General features: G+C 52.1%; 1 pseudogene; it reads right to left on the bottom strand.

Annotated features, from left to right (window-relative positions):
- Nucleotides 1-241: 241 nt before the first annotated feature.
- LOC149338837 (uncharacterized) lies at nt 242-1,078 on the bottom strand (annotated as a pseudogene).
- Nucleotides 1,079-20,831: the final 19,753 nt, after the last annotated feature.

Below are 20,831 nucleotides of genomic sequence, written 5' to 3' on the forward strand. Positions count from 1 at the left end.
AATGTAACTGGGCTACATATCTCGGTGGACACCCGTCATACGTTGAATGACGTCAGCTGCGCTCGTGTATGAGTAACCTCAGGCGCTGGATGTCACGCAGGAAGGACGGGAGAATGAGCCATTAAAGGCTCATTCATGGTTTACCCGCCGCGTTGGCTCATGCAAGAACACGATGCCAATGAATGAATGAATGAAAAACTTTATTGTACAAGGGTTCTTTCTCGCAGCGTAGGTGGGGCCCTCAGTCCAGGGCCCCAGTGGCCTTTGCTGTCTTACGAGCCCTGTCGATCAGCTTGAGCTCTTCAGGCTTCGAGTTGGACAGCGCAGCCTCCCACTGCTCCGATGTTGGTATGTTGTTTATCGGTGTCTGGATTTTCTGACAGGCCCATGTAACGTGGTAAAGCGTTGTTTGTTCATCGCATAGAGGGCAATTGCTGTCATATGTTGAAGGATAGATTTTGCTGGGTAAACTCAGATTGGGGTATGTATTAGTCTGTAGTTGTCTCCAGGCAACCGACCGTTCTCTACTAAGGTCTTTGTGGGGCGGAGGGTAGGTCCTCGTGAGGGCTCGCTGGTGTTCTAACACGGCTCCATACCGTCTAGTGACTGCGTCCAGTTCCCCTTCGGTGCGCTCCTCCCGGCTGGCGTATGCTCGGGCGTTGGCGTCAGCACATTGGTTCGCTTTGACAACCTCATGACCCGGTGTACACGTGATGAAGCATCTCGTAAAGGTGATTGTCCTTGCCTTGAGTATGTGAATGGCTGCAGTGGATAGGCGTCCACTGCTGTACCTTCTGCACGCCTCTTACGAGCCTGTAATGATTTGTGCATGGGGCTCGTCACTCTGCTGGGTGATGGCGAGTGCAATTGCCGCTTCCTCAGCCTCGAGGATGTTGTTGATTTTTATCGAAGCGCAGTTGATTTCCTTGAGCTGGTGATCCACCACGCTGGCTACCGAGCCGTATCGGTGTCTATATGTGGTTGAGTCAAATTGTAGTAGGTCTTTTGCCCCGGCAAAGCTTCTTTCATGGAATTCGGATCTTGCCTTTCTTCTCGCCTTATGTATATCTGGATGCATGTTTTTTGGAACCGGACTGATCTCAATGGTCCTCCTGATATCATTTGGAACGCTCGCTGTGCTTTTGATTTCTTTCAAAGCATCCCTCATGCCTAGCAACCGCATCGTGTTTCTGCCTGTTTCGGTCAACATCAGTCTTGTTTTCTGAGCGAGAAGGTGGGCCTCGGTATGTTCTTGTACTGTGTTGTTTATGCCCAGTTTAAGGAATTTCTCCGTCGAAGTGTTGACCGGCAGTCCGAAAGCACATTTGTATGCTTTTCTAAGAATTGCCTCGAACTGTTCCTTTTTTTGCTCGAGCAGTGTTTGGTACGGGACGCCATATAAGATCCTACTGACCACGAGAGCCTGTACGAGCCTACATGTGTCTTCCTCCTTCATACCTCTTCTTCTGCTTGAAATTCGTGCAATCATCCTGGTGATCTGTGCTGTGGTATTTGCCAGCTGTCTGATCATGTGATCAATACGACGGTTGCTTTGGATCCACATGCCAAGGATCCTAACTTTCGATACTTCCGGAATCTTCGTTTCCCCTATGTAGATTTCTATGGAGTTTTGCAGATCATAGCTTTTCTGTAGACTCTGAGCCCCTCGGATTTTTCAGGGGAGCATGCAAGTCCACAGTGTCGGGCGTATGCGTTGACCATGTCTGCTGCTCGCTGAAGAAGCTCTTGTTTTCCTCCTAAGGATCCCCAGCTACCCAGATTGTGATATCATCTGCGTAGATGGCATGCCTGATTCCTTCAATTTCTTCGAGCGCCTTTGCTAAAAGAATCATTGCAATGTTGAAAAGCATAGGTGATAGCACAGAGCCTTGCGATGTTACATTTTCGGGCGGTGTTGAAGGTGTCAATCCGGACGCCTCCTATTCCAACGGTAGCGGGTCTGTTAATCAGAAAGGCTTTCACATAGTTTAATATTCTCTGCCCCCAACACAGTTTGCTGAGCCCCTCCAGCGCAGTCCTGTGACTGACGTTGTCGAAGGCCGCTTTAAGATAGAGAGCGAGCAAGATGTTTTCTCCATATTTTGGGTCGGTAGTAAGCCCCTCCTCCTTGATCTGCAGAAGAACGTCTTGTGTTGATAGGTATTTACGAAATCCAAACATAGTATGCGGCGTGAGTTCGCTGTCCTCAAGGCGGGTCTGCAACCTGTGATGCACAACTCTCTCTTATACTTTTCCCAAGCATGATGTTAACGAAATTGGTCTAAGAGTTTCCAAGTTTGGAGTCTTTCCGGACTTCGGAATCATTGCTATTTCCGCATGTCGCTAGTCATCCGGGAGGGTCCCCTGTTCCCAGTGTTTATTGATGAATTCGGTTTGGTTTGGTTTATGGGGTTTAACGTTCCAAAGCGACTAAGACTATGAGAGACGCTGTAGTGGAGGGCTCCGGAAATTTCGACCACCTGGGGTCCTTTAACGTGCACTGAAATCGCACAGTACACGGGCCTCTAGAATTTCTCCTCCAAAGAAATTCAACCGCCGCAGCCGGGATCGAACCCGCGTCTTTCGGGTCAGCAGCCGAGCACCATAATCACTGAGCCACTGCAGTGAATCTTTGATTACATTGTTGTCCAGATTCCTTATCATGGTGTTGGTGATGCCATCCTTCCCTGGTGTTGTGTTCTTTGTGGCAGACATCACAGCGTGTCTGACTTCTTCTATGGTAAGGGGCGCGTTCAGAGCGGGATTCGCTTCGCCCGTGTATGCCAAGCTGCTGTCGCCGTGTGTTGCATTGCCGATATAATGCTGCTTGATGTTCTGTAGCATTTCCTCGTCAGTGCCTTGGAACTGGTGCGCGATCCTTTGGCTCGTCTTACGAGTTTCGAAATTTGTCGTGGTTGAGTCTATGAGAGCCCTTAGCAAGGCCAATGTCTTGGCCCAACCTATAGTCCCTTGCAGTTCGTTGCATTTTTGTTTCCAGTCGCGCCTCGAGAGCTCCGTCGCATATTTTTCGGCTTGTCTGGAGACCTCAGCAATCTTGCGCTCGAGCCGCCTATTATGTTTTTGCCTTTTCCACCTTTTCAGCAGGCCCAGTCTGGCGTTCCAAAGGTGTAAGAGATGTTTGTCCACATCGGGTATGTTGGTAGTGAGGGCGACCTTTCGGGTTAGTTTTTGCCAGTCTGCCTTGATTCTTGCGGCCCAGCCTTTCATGTCGGTGATCTCAGCGTTTTCAGACTGTGCCCTGGATTTCCTACAGGCTTCCCAGTTTGTCAGTCTAGCCTGGCCATGTTGTCTCCTGATAGGGATGGTTTCTATATGGATGCGAAAGATGCAGTGGTCACTGCCTGGAGTTTCGCCGTCGTTTTGCCATCTTGCATGCCTTACCTCTCTGACAAATGATAAGTCTGGACACGAATCTCGGTTGATGCTGTTCCCCACTCGCGTGGGTTGGGTGTGGTCAGTGATGAGGGTGAGCCTTCTACGATCAGCTTCCCTGGCTAGATTCCTGTCTTTCTTTGTTTCCCGAACGTAGCCCCAGCTTTTATGCCAGGCATCAAAGTCCCCCAGGATAACGATACCGTTCTTGCCTGCTGCTTCTGCTTTGCCTAGGAGGTAGCTGAAATTGGCTTTCCTCTGGCTTGGCGGGCTGCACACGTTAAGTAGGAAGGTGCTTTTTTGGCTTCTCTTTTGTGTAATGATTTCTATAAGAATGTGGTCAATGCCCATTCCGTCGATGTCAAGACTGATTGCGGTGACTGCTTTCGCAACCAGCGCGGCGACTTTGCTTTGTCCCTGCCCTTCGTAGACGGAGTACCCCGCGGGAGTTTATGAGCAGCCGGTTTCCTGTAGGGCGATTATGTCTGGCGGAGAGGTGCAATTTGTGATGTGTTGTTTAAGAAGACCCTGCTTTCGACCGATCCCGAGGGTTTCCAACTTGACCGAGTGTTTACGGTTGCTCGCCATACTGAGATGGCCTGTTATAGGGTTTTCCTCTGGATTGCATGGCTGTAAATTGGTAAATTGGTTTTTGAGGAAAGGAAATGGCGCAGTATCTGTCTCACATATCTCGGTGGACACCTGAACCGCGCCGCAAGGGAAGGGAGGGAGGTAGGAGTGAAAGAAGAAAGAGAGAAAGAGGTGCCGTAGTGGAGGTCTCCGGAATAATTTCGACCACCTGGGGATCTTTAACGTGCACTGACATCGCACAGCACACGGGCGCCTCTTGCGTTTCGCCTCCATCAAAACGCGGCCGCCGCGGTCGGGTTCGAACCCGGGTACTCCGGCTCGGTAGACGAGCGCCTTACCACTGAGCCACCGCGGCGGGTGGATTGCATGGCTGTGAATTGCACTAGACGCTCTCTATCCTTGCGCGTCTCGTCTTGGATGCTGGAGATGAGGTTGCTAAGATTAGCCAGTGCATTGTTAACAGCAACCATGGCAGTTGTGAATTCCTGGCGCCCTATACTTGTCGCCTCATCTTCGTCTGTTTGCGGGCTAGTGTTGTTGTGCCTTGTTCTTTGGGCCTTTAGTTCGTCCATCAGATCGTTTAGTTTCTGTCTTAGCTCGGCGTTTTCTGCCCTGAGCGTCTGAATTAATTGAACTTGAACTTCCTCGTTAGGTTCCCCATTAGTGTTGTTACCTATCAGTGTTTTCGGTGTGTTCGTGTTTTTTGGAGCAGTGTGAGAGGTAGGGAAAAGATGCTCTTTCCAGTTCACCCTGGTTGTTTCCTCCTTTTGTGGTGTCGTCTTCTTCTGCTGCTTCTTTTTGGTTTCCAGGTCCTCCCGGGTCCTGGACGCCGATCTCGACTTTGACTCTGATCTCGATGCCGATCTGGACTTAGATCTCGAACTGGAGTCCTCGCTGAACCAGCGTATCCGGGCCCGGCAGCGTCCGCCTTTTTCTCCGCCGCCTGGATCCTCTTTTTTTCTCGCCCGTAGTCTCGGTTTCCTGAGGCGTTCCTTGCACTCCTTTGGCCCTGTAGGATGCGCTTCCGTGCATAACACACAACTGTGCTCGCAGGAGTGTCCGTCCTCGATCACTGGGTTGGTGCATTTAGAGCAAACGACGACGTCAGGTGTCGGGCATACGTCCGCCCTATGTCCGGCCTTTAAGGACGTATATCAAACTTGCCGCGATGATCGATAGAGGGAGCAACGTATCTCGCAGCCGTAATAGTAGACGTAGCGCGCAACGATCTTTCCCTCGAAGGTAATGAACGCGCTTTAGGATTTGCCAAGCATTCATGAATAAAGTATTTTGACTCCTTTGGGTACGTACCCGAAGATGTGATAGTAATTCAGTTGGCGTGATCCCGGCGTCCACTCCTGAATGACACCTTTGCACGAATTGTCCGGCGAGGCCATGTAAGCCGTCACTGCATAGTAAAGCTTCTATGACCGGAGCCGTAATGCAGGCTACAGCACTCGAGATAACGAGACGACGGAGTTCGGAAGCACGCAAAGGATGTGTGGCAGTTGCAACGGCTGCACGGGCCAGAAATTCAAAAGGAATAGAGGAGTCATAACTTTTCTTCTTTTAAAAACCTTCTTGCGGTTAGACCTTTACTAGAGACGCTAACAAAAATTCGTCGTCGCCTTAAGCTCACAACGTATGGTGTACGGCTTTAAGCCTTCAGCGGAAGTTTCTCTAATCGCGCTTTCCGCCCCCTGGCTGCACCATTTTTCTTAGCAAAAATAATAAAAGGCAACAAATTTGCCGACGATTACGTTACTTCCTAACGCGAAATTTGACCGCAGCTCATAAGCTGTTTCAGCTTTTTCATAGACTGAGGCAAAGAATTCGCGCAAGACACTCATGTAAAATTACAGAAAGCATTTTTCACACATATTTCCTCTTCAAGAAGCACTCCACTAACAGTTCTTAATTGTCAAGAAGGAAGATTTGTGGTCGAAGAAAAAGATGGATATATGCTCTACTTGCAGCACCAATGCCTGGGCCTCAAAGACGACGTCTGTGCAAGTGTTTCGCGAGGTTTTCACAGCCGTGGGAGGCGTTACAAGCGAGATGGAACGGGGTGTTCTGCCGCAGAAGTAGTAAGAAATACCTCTTTGTCTTTATATCTACATTGAAGTCCCCACCCACCCTACCACCCTGGCAGGTGGCAGTTAATGGTTGATCGCGAGAGTTCGCTCACCGTTGTGTCAGCGCTAACGCACGCCGCCCACATCATCTCTCACCATCCCACGTACCTATAAGCGCGATTCAGGCGTCGACTGACGCAGGGAGCCAGTAATGCGCACTTCCTTTCCTTAGAATCATCGTAGAGTAAAACGCTGTCATCACCAACGCCAATGACCACAATGAACGCCGATAGGTGAACGTATGTATGTACGCCTATATTCAAGCATTCCTTACTAACCGCACGGCCGAAATTCACTTCGGTTCCCACATATCCCCCTCATACACCCTTAGTGGGGGTTGGCACCCCCCAGGAATCCATCCTATTCCCTTTTCCCTTCAATGTCACTCTCATTCCCCTTGCCCGCAATCTACAAACCATCTCTAACCTTCGTCATGCACTTTATGCCGATGACATCACGTTATGGAACACCCATGGCAGTGATGGAGACATAGAAAATACTCTACAATCGGCAGCTAACCTCGCCCAAACATCTCACCCGTCACATAACCCCTACTGCCACTTCGGAGGAGGCCGAAGAGGCCGCCATTGCCCTGGCCATCACACGCACGAAGGCCCGATATATTCTATCGACTCTAAAACTGCCATACTAAATTTTGCTCGCGGGAGAGTTCACGTCCCTGCATTTCGCATACTGAACTCCTCGACGCACACCCACCCCGACACATGGAGTTGATATGGGTGCCTGCCCACTCCGGGAATCCCGGAAACGAGGCCGCCAACGCTTTATCCGGGGTTCTCTCAATCGGGCACCGGCGGCCTCCGACCTGGGGTTCTCGCGGGAGCGCATGCACTCATTCAGTGAAATGACGCAAGCCTCCAAAGCCGAGCGTCGGCTCTACCCTCCACCCCATCCCTCCCTCGACCATTATCATCAGACACTTTGGAGGCCGCTTCAAACACGCACCTTACCCTCCCCTTAAGCTCACGCTTTCACCAAGTCTTCAAAAACCCCTCCTGTACCCTCTGCCACCACCCCAAAGCCACTATAGACCATATCCTTTTCCTCTGCCAGGTGGATCTTCCCAAGCAACGCTTTTGCGCAGACTACACACACACTCTCTAACCTCACCCCTTACCCTAGCCCCCTAGCCCTCCTTCCCCACTCCGGCATGCTCACTATGCCCAGAACCCTTCGCTTCTTCCCTCCACATCCTTTCCCTCTGGCCGGCGGACCCTCCCCCGCGGGACCTAGAGAACCTCAAGACCTAGGAGGACTGGGAGACCCTGCTGCTCTCGGAGGACCCGGCCGTGCAGACCATCGCCACCGGCCGGGCTGCCAGTGTTATGGACCTTAGGAACATAGACACTTGAGTGCAGAGGGGTCGCGCGGGGACCCTGGGGCGTGACCCGAATTCCCTGTACAATAAAGTTTTTTTTTCTCTCTCTCCCCCGCGGGGCCTGGAGCACCTTACCACTTGGGAGGCTTGGGCGACCCTACTGCGTTCTGAGGACCCGGCCAAGCAAGCTATCGCCACCGGCCAGGCTGCCAGCGTCAGGAGCCTCCGGGACATGAACGTTTGAGTGCAGTGGGGCCGTGAGGGGGCCCATGGACCTGTGTGTCCCAAACTCCCCAGTTGTAAATAAAGTTTTCACCACCACCACCGATGGCCTATGCCTTCAGTGCCATGCTTCTGGCGCAAGGTTGTCAGTGCCTGCAGCACACATCTCTCATCGCCCTACGTATATTGATACGAACATAGATGGGCGCTGCTTTGGGAAGAGATCTGCGATATTTTTCACATGGAGTGGGTATGTACTCAGAATCCTCACCTTCCCCCTTCCCTCACCCCCACCCAAGAGGCATGGGAGGCTGCCCTCATCAGCCCCTCTACACCGGAGTCCCAAAGGGCTCTAGTAAAGCAGGCGGGAGACGGGCCTCGTCGTGGGGCGTCCCCGACTAAAGATACCGATCATGTAGCGGGGTCTTCTGATCCCTGAACTCTCTTTGAGTATTAAAGCATTTTGCTGTGTTTTGTCCAATGGCCATCCAGAGTGTAACTGCAGAAGCAACGGCGCGGCAATCCCAGCGGCGGCGGCATCTCAGGGGGTCCTTTGACTGTCTAAAGTGCATAGAGGCGGAAGCGTTTTCCGCACCAATTTGACTGCCTCTGGGGCACTGGGGATGTCACCCCTTGATGGCGTCAGAGATAAATAAGTACTAATCACTAAGTAATGACAAATTAAAAATTAATGCCTAATTACTGAACAATGACTAAATACTAATTAACTGCTAAGTAATGACGCTTGAACTTCGCCTTTAGGAGTGGAATGCGACAGCGTGCTGTTGCGTTGCCTTGCGAGTCCGCGGAACACCACCATCCGTTCTGCGTCATGCCTTGCCCTTTGAACGCAACGGTTTTTGAAGAATGGAAATGACGCAGTAATCTATTATATGCCCAGTACCTTCGCCTCTTCCCGCCACATACTTTCCCTCTGCCCGGCGGACCCTCCCCCGTGGGACCTAGAGAACGTCAAGTCCTGGGAGCTTTTCACTCCGACTCCGAGCCATGCGGGCGCGCTTCGCATGGGCTCCGTAAATTATCGCTACCACGGCGAAACGAAACAGCGCATTGACCCAGGACTGGTACCAGACGAAGCGGAACACCATCCAGATTCCGTGGATACCTCTCGCTACCAGGCAAGTGGGTCCTCTGCCGAATAATCGACGGAAACATTTTTCGAACGCCGTGTTGACAGCTAGGCATAGCTGCGACCCCGGCATCGACCGAGCCGGCTAGGCCTAACGGCGACGCCGGTGACGAGTACGGTCACGCAAGATGATCCACGCCGTAGAAGGCGAAGCTGTAACGGAGGCAGAGCTTTAGGATGACAGATGGATCCCCGCCGCCGTCTCCGCGCCGAAGAAATACAGGAAAAATAGGCAAGCCGCCAACGGAACGCCGGCAGCAGACGCTGATGGGCCGGGGCGTCGCTCTGATCACAGCAAGGCGTCCAAGGATGGAAACTCTGCTACACCCAAGCCGCGTCCGCCGCCTCTATTTCGAGGCAAACCGGAGCCTCAACTCCCGCAAGACGACTACATAATCGTCGTACGACCACGAACGTCACTCGATCTGAAGACGCCATTCAGATTGGAGATTGCCGAAGCCATCTGTACTGTGCTAAAACTGCCTCCAGCAGAGACAGTCCAGAATGATAGGTTCAGAGTACATCCGTCGAACAACACTCTGACCATCTGCACGCCAAACATGCAACGTGCTGAAGCTTACACTCGCCTGACATCTTTCCAGATGGCGGACCAGCTGTTTGAGGTTAAGTCCTACGTACCAAAGCCAGAAGATTCTGTCAGAGGTATCGTCTTCAACACTTACACGAGAGAAACGGACGAGGAGATCCTAGCGGAACTTCGCGCCCGAAATCCCGACACGGACATCATACACGCGCGAAGAATGGGGCAGACCAGGCACTTCATCATATTTGCCGGAAATCAGCTCCCAAGATCCATCAGATATCTGATGTTCGATGAAATCGTTTATCCATACCACGACAGAGTGGAAGCTTGCTTCAATTGTCGGAAGCTTGGACACCGCATGGACGCCTGCCCACAACCATTCCGCGAACTCTGCCGCGGATGTGAAGTCAACCACGCTCAGCCCAAGCAGGAAGAACAACATACGTGCAACTCCACTTGCATCATCTGCAGGGGCCATCACTTCACTGGCAGCCTCAACTGCAAGTTCCGCTTTCAAAAGCATGTAAAAGAAGGCAATATGAAGAGGGCCAACAACAGCGCGGGCCAAAAACAAAATGACGAGAGAAAATCGCGATCCAGGAGCAAGCATCCACCTGGGGGACGCCACCGCAGCGGATCGTCATCCTTCCCTCCCTTAGGCAGCGACGCCTCGTCGAGAAGCGCCAGCAGATCCGCCAGCCGCAGCCGATATCGCGACCGCAGCGAACGCCCGGGACGCAAGAGTGTGACCTGGCACACAGACCACGAAAAAGAAGCCCTTCAAAAACAGTTGAGGGAGCTTCGAATGAATAACCAGCACTTGCAGTCCCAAATAGACGAGCTGAGGAAGCTAATAGGCCAACATGCCGTACCTCCTTCTAATCAACCAAAATCCTACAAGGCAGTGCTACAGCAGTCTGCAACCACAAGTACTCCACCTGAACCCAAATCACCTCCCCCATTAGGCCCCTCATTGATCAAACACACATCCCCTGCTCTTCCCAAGCACGAAGATAAGCTAGGAGATAAAGCTATGAACGTGGAGGTGGCATCTGGACCTAAAAGGCCGGCCAATTCGATGGCAGATACTCCTCTCACACCTCCCAAGAAAAAAACCGAAACGACGGTAGCAGATTTAGATGACAAAGTGGACGTCAGATTTGCCAAAGTAGAGGCCGACAGAAAGGCCGATGCAGAACGTCTAGATGCCAAATTTGCGGCTAAACTGGCAGAATTCAAAAGTTTTATCATCGACGAAGTTAAGAAAGAAATGGCCAACCTAGCGGCCAGGATCACTACACACGGAATGCAACCAATTCATGAGCGATATGGACCCCCGCCCGCAGAGAATTAGCGTATGGCAGTGGAACTGCAGGCACTTCCTTCCCAAGAAGGATCACATGCAGCTTCTAATCCAGAATACTGAAGAAAATCCGGACGTAATAGCGCTCCAGGAGAATAGAGGAAAAAGCAAATTAGCGGCATTCAAAAGCTTCATGCCGAAAGGCGCGGAAACCAAAAAAGAACAATTAACCGCTATTCTAGTACAAAGAAACATCACGGCTATCCAGCATGAATTCGATGGCATAACCGCTAATTACACTCTGATAGAGGTTGTTCCTCGCAATAGAGGAGACAGAAATCTTTTCATACTTAATGTGTACAGCTCTCCCCAAGATAAAGGGCTAGCCGTTCCAAATTTATTGCGTAAGACTATGCACTTCACTAAAGGAGCGCAACTCCTCGTACCAGGAGATTTTAACGCACTCCATGCTGAATGGGGATTCGTTAAATCCACCAAGAAAGGCACGAAGCTATGGGAAACTTCACGCGATGTCGGCTACACTTTACTTAATGATCCCCACTCCTGCACGCGGCTAGGCAACAGCGTCAGCAGGGATAGCACACCCGACCTGACCTTCACCAAGAATATAACTGGAGCCAAATGGCATAACACCAGAAATACGGCAGGCAGCGATCACTGCATCATAACAATCTCGTTTCATACGTCTGCACGCAAGTCAATTCCAACAAGCACTACGCTCACGGATTGGGAGAGCTTTAGAATACTTAGAGAGGATACCGCTCCCACCAACATTGAAAACGTAGATAGTTGGGTAGAGCAGCTTAAAAATGACGTGCGCAAGACGACCAAGGAGGTGGAAGCGACGGAAGATCAGCCAACGGCTGACTCCAAGCTTCTACATCTCTGGGAAGCGCACAAAAGCATCCTCAATAGATGGCAAAAACAAAAAATGGCTGAGGCTTAGCTAAGGTTAAGTCTAGCCAGATGCGAATCATATTGATGGCTAGGCTTGGTAATACATGGCTTTCCTTGGTTGAATACTTGGTTGGCTTTCCTTGGTTGTCGCCGAGCCCCATATTGAGCACGCCGCATAGCCAGACGTTCATCCCGCTCTCCATCGGTCTCTGTGGCACGCTGAAGCTTTCGCTTCTAGTTCAAATCAACCCTGCTTCTAGGCGGCATCCCAACACCTGGCCGCCTCGTAAGTGCCCGGAGAGCGAGGCAAGCTCAGCTTTATACCGCTGCTGTAGCGTCACGTGGTCAGCTGCAGCGCCTCTGATGTGGAGCCTCCACCGCCGCGGCCGACCGCGCGAGCCGGCAGCCCATCTCTCCTCTGCTGTGACGTCATGTTGTCACGTGGTCACGCTAAAGGTCAATGGTAGCTCCACCGCCGCGCTCGACGAGCTGTAGTGTAGCTCTAGTAATATGCTTCGCATAAAACACAACAGGGCACTTAAGCTAAAGGCAGCCAAACTACAGAGGCAGATCGAAGCACATACATCCGACTTATCTAGGCAACAATGGGGCCAGATATGGGGCAGCCTAAATGGCCAGTTAGGCAACAAAAGGGCCTGGCTCCTCTTAAGGCACCTCTGAGATCCCACTCAAACAAAATCTACTACCAGATTTCAAATGAGCGAAATCATACACGGATTCCCCGGAACAGATGTGGAGCTCTTAGACTAACTTCGAAAGAGATACCTGAACACGTCTAAAAGCGACGCCCTCAACCGCTACACGGGTGCTCCCAAGGAGGAGCTGGACAGAGACATAACGGACACGGAGGCATGGGCTGCAATTGATAACCTTCGGACAACATCAGCCGCGGGACCGTACGGAATCACGAATAAGATGCTGCGAAATCTAGATCGTAAATCTCTCTCGGCAGTTACCGATTTAATGAATGGATATTGGCGCAAAGGAGAACTTCCTCAGTCGTGGAAACACGCGATAGTAACGTTTATTCCTAAATCCAACAAGGTCAGCACTGACAACCTCAAACCCATATCCCTTACCTCGTGCTTAGCCAAACTCATGGAGCATTTGATCTTGAGCCGATTGCAAAGCTATACTGAGGATAATGACTTATTATCCAGTACTATGGTAGGTTTCAGGAGCCACCTATCAAGCCAGGACGTCATGCTCCAGTTGTATAGCGACGTCATAGATCCCCCGGATAAAACCGCCACCAAAGCCGTTCTTGGACTTCACTTAGAAAAGGCCTTCAACTACGTGTCGCACGGAGCAATTCTAAGAGGCCTCTCGAGCATATGTGTAGGTGCCAGAACCTACAAGCATGTCAGATATTTCCTATTGGGAAGAACGGCAGAACTCTTAATCGGGGGAATCAGGTCGGATAGGATAGAACCCGGAGATAGAGGCACGCTGCAAGGCTCCGTCCTGTCACCCTTTCTCTTCAACCTATCGCTCATATCGCTGCCTAGCAAGCTAAACGCCATAGAGGGCTTACGTCATACACTCTATACGGACGACGTTACCCTATGGGTGGCAAATGGCTCCGATCCTCACATAGAAGAAACTCTTCAGAAAGCAGTACAAGTAGTCCAGGAGCATGCGAGTAGCATAGGACTCAAATGTTCTCAACCCAAGTCTGAACTCCTTCTAATCAGACATAAGAAACAGAGAGAAAACACCATAGAGGTGAACCTTCAAGGTCTCCCGATAAAGGAGGGCGAAGACATTCGAGTACTAGGTCTGTTCATTCAAAATAATCGTAAGATCAACATTACAATCACCCGTCTGGAAACAACGGTCAACCAGATAGCCAGGCTCATTCGAAGAATCACTGCTAATAAGAGAGGTATGAAGGAGGCCGAGATCTGTCGCCTTATACATGCATTCATCATTAGCAGATTCACCTACTCTCTACCATACCTCAAACTATTTAAGGTGGACATAGACAGATTAAACAGGTTACTCAGACGGGCATATAAAGCTGGTCTGAGGCTTCCTAGAAACACACCCACGGACAGATTTTTATCCTTGGGTATACACAACACTGTAGAAGAAGTCATCACTGCACACAAGGCGATGCACATCCAAAGACTGGCCAACACTACAGCGGCAAGGGAGATTCTAGATCGAATAGGCGTAAACGCTGAACCCATGTCTAACCCACCGGGCCCTCTACTACGAGGAGTGCGCGAGAAACTAGTCATCAAACCGCTCCCCAAAAATATGCTACCGGGCTTCCAGGATGGCAGACGACGAGCCAGAGCGCGGGCTCTGCATAGAAAGTACCTCAATCATCCTGGATCAGTATACACCGATGCAGCCGATTATAATTTCAGCCAAGGGGCCTTCGCTATCTGCGCATCCAAATTCATAGCAGGAAGAAGCAAGTGCATCTCTGCGGCCTCAGTCACGGTCAAGTACGCAGATCAAGCAGAAGAAGCGGCCATAGCCTTGGCCATAGCAAATACCGACGCTGACATCATTCTCAGTGATTCCAAGACTGCCATACGCAACTTCTCGCGCGGTAGAATATCCCTAACTGCTAGAAACATCTTCACAAATATTACAGTGCAACGAGAAATAGAACTGGTATGGACTCCTGCCCATTCAGGGAACCCAGGGAACGAAGCAGCCCACCAACACGCTGGAGTTTTTGTCGGCCGAGTGGTGGGCTCTCGTCCAGGGGATCCGAGATGGAGGCAGTGATTTCGTACCACGAAATTACCCAATCCTACAACCTGTCTAGAAGAATCTATCCTCCCCCGCACAAGTCACTCTCCAAATAGCAAGAGGTGGCTTGGAGAAGACTTCAAACCCATTCTTACTCGAACCCGTAAATTTACACCCACATCTACCCCGGTCCCATAGACCCCACCTGCAAACACTGCGGTAGCACTGCCACCCTCGATCATATGCTATGGGACTGCCCGGAGGATCCTCCTCCGGTAGCTCTTATAGAAGCTCCCTCACCAGGCGCCTGGGAAGAAGTGCTGCGCAGCTAGGACCCCGCCGTCCAGGCAGGAGCCATCGAGCGCGCCGAAGAGGTCGCCGCCAGCTATCAGCTAACGGCCACCTGGCCCTTCTGCTAAGCGTCCATGAAGCCTTCTTTTCCGACAATAAAGTTTTCTCTCTCTTTCAAGACCTGGGAGGACTGGGAGACCCTAATGCGCTCGGCGGACCCGGCCGTGCAGACCATCGCCACCGGCCTGGCTGCCAGTGTTATGGACCTTAGGAACATAAACACTTCAGTGCAGTGGGGCCGTGCGGGGACCCTGGGGCGTGCCCCGAATTCCTGTTACAATAAAGTTTTTCTCTCTCTCTTTCTCTGTCATATCGGTGGACAGAGAGAGAGATAAAAACTTAAATTTAACAGGAATTCGGGGCACGCCCCAGGGTCCCCGCACGACCCCACTGCACTCAAGTGTTTATGTTCCTAAGGTCCATAACACTGGCAGCACGGCCGGTGGCAATGGTCTGCACGGCCGGGTCCTCCAAGCGCAGCAGGGTCTCCCAGTCCTCCCAGGTCTTGAGGTTCTCTAGGTCCCGCGGGGAAGGGTCCGCCGGGAAGAGGGAAAGGATGTGGAGGGAAGAAGCGAAGGGTTCTGGGCATAGGGCGCAAGCAGGAGTGGGGAAGGAGGGATGATAGTGGGTCACACCCACTATCATCCATAAAGAGGGGCCATAATGAAGAAGATGAAAATTGTATTTCAGGAAATGAATTTACGCAGAAACTTTCTCACACTCGCTCCTAGCGCATGCGCAGTTTGGTCTCTCCGGGGCTCCACGAAATCGCTCACACCTAGCGTAGTGTTGCTTCCGCAACAAAAAGAAAGTTTTTACCACCACCACCACGTACCTATAAGTGCAATTCAGGCATCCACTGGCCTAGGGAGCCAGTTATGCGCACTTCCTCATAAAATGAACGTAGTATAAAATGTTGCCAACGTCGACATCTATCAACCCAATGAACGCCGACGGCCTATGGCTTCAGCGCCGCGTTTCTGGCACAACCTTGTCCGTGCTTGTAGCGCACACCACTTTCTCATCCCTCCAGGAAACGAGGCAGCAGACGCAGCCGCCCGCGCGCTCTCTCACCGGGCTGTTTCCTCCTCCCCATCCGATCAGGAACCCGATTTTTATCCGGTCTATACATTCAAAGATATTACAACATAATATCAAAATTGTCATCGCCTTTACCCTAGCCCGTGTAAAGGCCTGAAGAAGGCGGATGAGCGGCTCCTTCTCCGCCTTCTCACCAATATATTGTGCCCGGCAGCGCTAAAACCTTTTGACCCCTCCTATTGCGGCGGCTGCCCACACTGTAGTGCAGTGTCTTCTCACACCTATCGCATGGTGTGGGCCTGCCCCTCCAACCCCGCTATTCCCCCATCCCCAACCCAACCCGCGAGGACTGGGGGGCGACCCTGCTCAGCTGCCATGAATTACAGGCCCAACAAGCCTTGGTCGGGCGCGCCCGGGCGGCGGCAACCGCCACTGGGTTCCCATACTAGGGACCTCTACCTAGTGTTTGTAAGGATTGGTCCCTTACGGGCTGATCCAAACATACCTCCTGTTCATTCTTAATAAATGTTTTCACCACCACCACCCACGCACCTGTAAGAGCGATTCAGAAGTTCGCTGACCCAGGCAGCCAGTTCTACGCACTTCCTTTTCTTAAAATGGCACAACATTGTCAATGCCAACGAATGCAGCGCAACTTGTCGCTACCGCCACGCCATGTAGCTTAAAGCACGATTGAGGTGCACACTATTCCAATAGGGCAGTTCTGCGCCTTTAATTTGCTTTCCAAGCTCCCACTCTATTCGTTTCGCAGTTTAAAGCGTGAAAAAGGTGTCCACTGCTGGCTACAATGGACAACCGCGAAGCCGAAGACGCGAAACGCAGAAACGGGCTTCAAAGAGCTGCGCTCTAAATTATGCGAAAGCAGGGTTTCACTTGCATAGAACAAACGCGAAGTCATTGATACCGCACGCAGAAACAGTTACCAAGCGGTTCTAACCCTCGACCTCAAGGCAACGTTTGACAACGTCAAGCACTCCACGGTCCTCAACAACCTCCACAGCACGAACTGTGGCTAGCGAGTTTACTCACACATCTCCGATTTCCTTACGGACAGAAGCGTCATCAGCACAGGCAGAAAACAAACACAAGTGAAGATGGGCACGAGAGGCACTTCGTCAGGGGCAGTACTATTCCTCTTCAACATTGCACTCCTAAATCTCCCAATCCTTCTCAATCAGGTACATGGCATACGCCACGCCCTGTACGCTGATGATATAACCATCTGGACAACCATGGGAGGTATGGGAATGATTGAGGAACAACTTCAAACAGCGGCGACAACAATTCAAAATTATGCACGGGCGTGTGGGCTTACCTGCTCTCCCAAAAATCTGAACTCATAGTCTTCAGTCAACGCAATAATCAGGACACCATCAACATCCTCGTTGACAACTCGCCCATCAAGGAAGTTCAGACCCTCAAGATACTAGGCCTGTACATAAAGAACAACGGCTAAAGCCTCCTCACCCTCCAGAAAGTAGCTAGGGCTCGTGAGAGAGCAAGTCGCCAGAATCATCGCCAGAATAACAGCGCGGAAATCAGGGATGCGAGAAGAAGATACTCTGCGACTAGTGCAGGCTTTCGTCGTAAGCCGCGTCGTCTACATAGCACTCTACCTCCGCCTCAAGAAGCGTGATATCAGGAACCTAGACGTCATAATCAGAGCAGCTTACAAGAAGGCCCTGTGCCTCCATCTTGCGACATCGACGGAGCGGCTCTTACGACTGGGAGGGCACAACACGATAGATGAGTTGATAGAGGCACACCTCACGGCGCAGGTGGTACGGCGCTCCACTAGTCGGACTGGCCGACAAGTCCTCACTGATTTAAACATCAATTGTCCCCGACAGCTAGACATTAAAAACGACATTCCAGCCTCATGGAGAGGACAAATCAAGGCAATGCCACTACCCAGGAATATGCACCCCAATTTTCACCAGTCAAGCCGACATCACACGAGCCGAAGGTATGAAAAGGCCCTACGGCGGGCGTGATGGTGTGTTCTATGTCAATGCTGCGGGTCCCGAGTAGGGAATGACGGCCGTCGCGGTAGTGAACCAAAATAGAACAATGGACGGACTAGTACTGGCTAGCTAGGACATACTGGCTGCGGAAGAAGTGGCGATTGCTTTAGCTGCAACACACACTAGCTCGGATTACATTCTTACAGATTCACGAGACGCCGCGTTTGAGCGCGGAGTGATCGGACGCGTGGTGCATCGGCTCCGTCGATTTCTCGGCTGGAACCGCGGTAACCTGATGTAACGCCTATCAAACCTGTGCGACTGCAACCGTGAAGTCAGCAGGATCTTGGAGAACCCGATCACACCCAGGTACGCTGAATTTTCGGCCATTTCGAGCAACCCTCCGCATCACCACGTAGCGGTCGAGCTAAGCCTAACGGCTCCGGCTCCTCCGCCGCTGGCTGCGGAGACGCCTGCCGGCCAACCTCTCAACATGGCTCTACCTGAACAACGCGGATACGACCCCACGACTGTGTCGTGGTCATCTGTCCCTGTAAGCCAGCCAGAGGACGGCCCATCCACCATTTCGGCGCAGCAAGCTGCCCTTTTCCAAGTCGTTGAGAGCCGGCGCCGCCGCCGCCAGAACGCACGAGGAGCGGCAACACCCAAGACTCCTCTCAACAATTCAACAACGGGAGACGCTCGCGCTCCGTCTTCTACACCTCCACAGAAGACTTCTTCACCAGTCTCGAAGTGGACTCCCAAGCCAACGGTCAGGATGGACCCTGACGACTACGTGGTCGTGCTGCAGCCACGCAGTACGGTCTCCCTCAAGACGGCCTTCCAGCAAGGTGAGCTCGGCGCTGCCATTTCGCAACTCATCGGTAGGCAGCACATGAACACCATCACCATTACACCAAATTGGGAACAGAACATCATCGTCTGTGGCATGCAGAACCCAGAAGTGGTTAAAAAGCTCCTCACGGACATTCAACTTAACGCCAGCAGAGGATCGCTCGCATTTCACGGCCACCTCAAGCTCACCGGTGATGTGTGTCGCGGTGTGATATCTGTTCACAACTTAGAAACCAGTGAGTCACTAAAACATAATGTGCAGTGGCGCGGTGGTGAACTAGTTCATGTGCGCAAGCTGAGACAATCAAACGTAGCTGTGCTGACTTTCGAGGGACGCACTGTTCCGCGTTACGTCCACTATAACGCAGAACTGACTCCCGTCAAGGAGTACAAAAAAACAGTGCCAGCGTGCTACCGTTGCGGCACACTGGGGCACCGGGTGGACAACTGTCCCACCCCGGTCAAGGAAAGATGCGGCCTTTGTGGCCAAAACGCGGGGTTTGGTACTGAGGGGATGGCCCCCCACGTCTGCAATCCTATCTGTTTAATCTGCGGGGGCCCGCACCTCACCAGCTCCCGCGAATGCACCGCGAAATTCATCAAGTTGCCGCAGCCAGGGCCCAGGACGCTACCCAAGGGAGCCAATGCCGGCGCTACAAGGGGAGGGCGGCAGCGAAACAACCAGAAGACGCCACGGCGTGGCGTGATGCCTCCCCCTGGCAAGACAGCAACAGTAACGCCACCACCCGGAGCAGCGGAGTTCCCAGCTCTCAGCGCTTCATCTGGCGGCGCCGCCTGCAACCAACCCAAGGTAGGCAGCTGGGCGAGGGTCGCCTCCTCTCCTTCCCCTCCTCCCTCCTCCCCCACCAGCACCGCCGAGACAGAGGAACTCAAGCGCGAGCTCGCCCTCTTGCGAGCCCAAAACGAAAAACTAGCCAGCGAGCTTAACTCGCTCAAATCCCAATTCCGTACTCCGCCCGCGTCGAGCGACGAGGCAGAAAACATAACAGACAGGGAGATCCCTCCTCCTGTGGAGAGTCGCGCCGCGGCCCTGGAGACGCGGGTGACCGCAATTGAAACACAATTGGCTGACCTCCCCAAAATTATCCATGACACCATCGCGCGTCAGGTGGAGAGTGTCATCGCACAGGTGACACAAGCCGTAACGCACATTATCCAAAAATGGATAAAAGATAATCCGCGCGTCCTTAAACGCGTAGGACCCATCAGGGACGCTAACCGCCCCTCAAAATTCAATAGAGCTATTCCCGATAACTTTGACTTTTCGGAAGACTCCTGCACGTCTGCGCCGGGCACTAGCGGACTGGGGAGTCTTAACAACGTGACCCCACCCTCCGCCTCCGACCATGGCCCCCAACCCTAAGTCGCGAGCAAGAACAACTGAGCCGCTTACACTAACGCAGTGGAACTGCCGAGGTCTCAAGGACCACAAGAAGCGGACTCATCTCCGCCTCTATCTTGAGAACCTTGAGTTCCTCGTCGCCGTGGTTGCCCTTCAGGAACCCGGCGCCGGTGCCAAACTAACAAACTACACTACATTTCAACACAACCCGCAGACATGTATACTTGTTCACAAGCGATACACTGCGCAGGAGGTCACACTTCCCATAACACCGTCTTTCCCATACACGATGGTTTCAGTGATGCCCCTAAAGCGGTCTGACCCACCTGTACACATTATAAATATTTACTGCCCACCGAAACTTAAGAGCGTCACGTTCAATGAAATTTACACTCAAGCTATGCAGGTGGCGGGTAGGGATCCCCTCCTAATCGTCGGCGATTTCAACGCCCCGAGCAGGCTATGGGGATACCCCCAGGAGGACAGGCGTGGGAGGAAGCTTGCGGAACTTCTTCCCACACTTGCACTCACCCTGCACACTGACCCCGCCAACCCAACACGTGTCGGCAATTCCATTCAACGAGATACTTGCCCGGACCTCACATTTACTCGCAACATACGACATGCCGACTGGCTGAATACAGAGGACACTCTAGGTAGTGATCACTGTATAATCAACACAACCACTTACATGCGTCCCCTGAAACGCCCACTAAAACAAGCTCGTATCCCTGACTGGACGACTTTCCGCACCTCTCTACCTATTGTAGACCCTCTCCAGTCGGGATACGACGCCTGGTTCAGATCGCTCACGTCTACACTCACACAACACGAACAGCAGATACAGCTCACAGAAACACAACCAGACGTGGACAACCACCTTCTCCACCTTTGGGAGGCCCGTCGCAGCC

This window comes from Amblyomma mixtum, chromosome 6 (assembly GCF_055824585.1).
Source record: "Amblyomma mixtum isolate Tamu chromosome 6, ASM5582458v1, whole genome shotgun sequence".
Lineage (NCBI taxonomy): Eukaryota > Metazoa > Arthropoda > Arachnida > Ixodida > Ixodidae > Amblyomma > Amblyomma mixtum.